The sequence below is a fragment of the Xyrauchen texanus genome, chromosome 22 (genome assembly GCF_025860055.1).
Source record: "Xyrauchen texanus isolate HMW12.3.18 chromosome 22, RBS_HiC_50CHRs, whole genome shotgun sequence".
NCBI lineage: Eukaryota > Metazoa > Chordata > Actinopteri > Cypriniformes > Catostomidae > Xyrauchen > Xyrauchen texanus.
This window is the reverse complement of record NC_068297.1, coordinates 30745033-30749185: the sequence shown is the minus strand read 5'-3', so window position 1 is coordinate 30749185 and position 4153 is coordinate 30745033.

Here is a 4153-nt window from a genome sequence, read left to right as displayed (position 1 = left end):
ACCGGTTCATGAATAATTTATTTTATTTTATATTATTTATTTAAAGAAATAAAAGAACAGTTTCATGTCTATCCTTGTATTCTTCATCTGGTTGAGACTGATAAGGGGTTTAGAAAGTAATTAATTATAAGTAATGCAATTACTTTTCAGACAGAATAATTAGTACAGTAATCTAATTACACTGTAGAATATGTAATTATTAGGTAGTAAGTAATTACTTTTTTAGAGTAACTTACCCAACACTGGTTGGGGTCATATTTAATTAAACAACTAGGCTATTGATTATACATGCAAATGCAAAACTATGTGACCATTTAAAAGACTTCAAATTTTGGTAAGAACTGTAATTTTGATGTTCTATGCTTATGAAATCAAGACAATTTATCAGCGTATATGATGTGATAAGCAAAAAAAAAAAAAAAACGTCCGTGCAATGGACCTTCCCAAATCTTTCCGCCTGATTCACAAAGTTAGTGAATTCCAAACATTCGTAAACGGGGCGTGTGCACGTTAATTCATAATTATCATAATCCATGCCCATAGAAATGCCATATAAGGAAAGCTTCAGACTCAAGTAAATGAGAATAGGAAGCATTTAACATCTATTCGAACAATAATTAAAGATATTTATTTATCTTCTTGAAATGGAATGCATTCACGTCGTAAAATAGCTGATTGATTTAGCAAACACTCGCATGTTCGTTATAAAAAGAAAGTGAGAAACTTATGGTCAACACATGCTTTTGCTGTCATCGGAGGTTCTTTTGTCAGTTAAACAGTCCAACAATGGTTTGAAATGAAGCTTTAGTGTAAAAGCAATGTTCAGTTCACGCCGGCAGGAGATTATCCACCACTATTAATCTCTGATTCAGTCGAGTGCATCTCCATATCATTGGCAAAACTTCTCTGGTGAAGTAGTGATATTTCCCTTGCAACAGGAACAATCTTGTAAGAAATTAATAGAATGCCTGAAGAAGGTATTTGACCCAAACGCTGTAAGATATTACATATTTGCAAGTTAAATGACATTGTGTGGGCAGATGTAAATTTTGTTCATACCAACTATTGTTTTGAAAATACGAAAATGTCATGAATAGGAAAAATTACATCAGAACGGCTTTACGAACTATTTACACAAAAAACTTGTTCTGCTTGTTTTTCATGAATGAGGCCCATAAAGTGCAGATCACAAACAAATGAAAATTGTCTCATAATTTACTCACCCTCATGCTATCCCAGATGTGTATGACTTTCTATCTTCTTCGAACACAAATTAATATTTTTAGAAGAATATCTCAGCTCTGTAGGTCCATACAATGCAGAAACAGATCAATATTTAAGTCCTTTTTACTATAAATCTCCACCTTACCACCCCCGACCAGTAGGTGGCGATATGCATGAAGAATGTGAATCGCCAGAAAATAAAAGAAGAAGAATGTGGAAGAGAAAGTGGTGATTTATAGTAAAAAAAAATACTTAAATATGTATCTGTTTCTGCATTGTGTGGACCTGCAGAGCTGATATATTCTTCTAAAAATCTTAATTTGTGTTTCTCACAAACACCTAACATATTGCTTCAAAAGATATGGATTTAACCACTGCATGATTACTTTTATGCTGATTGAAAGTTCTGGGCACCATTCACTTGCATTTTATGGACCTACAGAGCTGAGATATTCTTCTAAAAAGCTTAATTTGTGTTCTGCAGAAGAAAGTAAGTCACATCTGGGATGGCATGAGGGTGAGTAACTTATGAGAGAATTTAAATTTTGGGGTGAACTATCCCATTAAATGCTGTCTTGTTCCTGTTGCTGGATCAATATATGTGTAGCAATGAGGGAGGTCATGAGGGCAGGATCTAAGAGCAGCTATTTTAATTAGAATGAAACTAAATACAAAACAGGATGAACACAGAAACAGGGCAAGGCAGGAAACCAGGAAGCAAAAACAAACAGGAAAGAAACCGGAGCATGAACTGGGGAGAAACATTAACAACCGACAAAGGTGAACAGAAAAACAGCATTATTTACATGAGGGATAATTAGGTAAATGACACACAGGAGAAAACAATGGGGAACAGCTGGAAATGATCAAAGCAGGGGATTATGGGAAGTATAGTCCAGGGGAACTGATAACAGAGGCAAAATACAAGGCAGACTTGGAAACGACCTCCGAGGTCATGTACATGGGCAGAGACTCGGGAACGATCTCTGTGGTCGCGTACATGGGCAGAGATTCGGAAACGACCTCCGAGGTCATGTACATGGGCAGAGACTCGGGAACGATCTCTGTGGTCGCGTACATGGGCAGAGATTCGGAAACGACCTCCGAGGTCATGTACATGGGCAGAGACTCGGGAACGATCTCTGTGGTCGCGTACATGGGCAGAGATTCGGAAACGACCTCCGAGGTCATGTACATGGGCAGAGACTCGGAAACGACCTCCGAGGTCATGTATATGGGCAGAGACTCTGAGACGACCTCTGTGGTCGTGGGCATAGACAGAGACTCAGATACGACCTATATGGTAGTGAACATTGGCAGAGACTTGGAAATGACCTCCGTGGTCATGTACAAGGGCAGAGACTTGGAAACGACCTCTGTGGTCGTGTACATGGGCAGAGACTGGAGCAGATTCAAACTTGATTGGTAAATGGAGTGGAAAAGACTCAGACGTGGCAGTGACATGGAGTGGAGCAAACTCAGACTTGACTTGATATGACGTGAAGTACACTCAGACTTGACTGTGACTTGGTGTGGAGCAGACTCAGACGTGGCAGTGACATGGTGTATAGCAGGCTCAGATTTGGCTGTGACAAGGCATAGAGCAGACTCAGGCATGGCTGTGACAAGGCGTGGAGCAGACTCAGGCATGGCAATGACATGTCATGAAGCCGACTGTGACATGGATGTGACGTGGAGTGGATTTAGAAGTGGCTGACTCGGAAACCGGGATTGGGATTGATTGAGGAGGATCCACTGAAGTGAATGTCTCTAATGTCTCAAACAGAGACATGTAAGTCGCTTTGGATAAAAGTGTCTGCCATATGCATAAATGTAAATGTAATATCAACTCAACATATTCCTCTCACGTGTAATCTCCAGTCGCAACTCCCTCAACTGATGTGCAATGCAACCGATAGAGTACATGGACTTCAGGGTTGCATCGGAAAAGTCTGCGCACTTGGAAAGACACAAAACAGACAGGGAAATTCTGGTACGGGTAAGTTCGCTTGGGTCAGCCGGATGAAGGGCGCTGCTAGACCCATTTTGGTTCAGTCGGTTGTTCTGAAGCAATGAGGGAGGTCACGAGGGCATGATCAAAGAGCAGCTATTTTAATATGAATAAAACTACAAAACAGGAGAAACATTAACAACTGACAAAGGTGAACAGAAAAACAGGGCATTATATACATGAGGGATAATTAGGTAAATGACACACAGGACAATTGGGAACAGCTGGAAGTGATCAGAGTAGGGGATTATGGGAAGTGTAGTCCGGGGGGAACAGATGATAGAGGCAAAACACCGACAGATTAAAGTATATCAGGAATGTAAAAAAATTTAGGAGCTATCATTTGAGCTCTTCGGTCCCTGATGAGTAACAGATGGTTTACACAGATGTGAACCTCTTCATACAGTTGTCCTCCAAAGATGTAATTGTCTGTATTTGACAGGATTTTGCTTATTGATCAAAGATAATATAATAATTAATACTACATATGAATAATTATAAATGATAGTGCACTGGCCAGACTAGGCCCATAGATTGAATACTACGGTATATACAGTAATTCAAAGCAGTTTTAAAGCTGGTCAACTGTAAGGTGTCCAGAATTTTGAATAGTTGAACAAAGAAAAATTGACTGTTTTAAAATTGCTTATTGCACAAGTCCACTGATTGTGTTAAATGAAACCATGGTATATTTACAGTATTTGTCAACAGGTGCTTTTTTGTACAAAGCAATTTACAGCACATAAATAGCAGAAATAATTGGGCATCTTAGAATCTCTGTAAATTCTCATTTCCTCAAATATGAAATATCTGAATCAGCCCAGACCTAAAACATTGCAGGACTAAGTTGATCAGACACAATTTGTAATGGTATATAGTTTAAACATGTCTTCAGAAGAAACTGTGAGGTTTTAATTA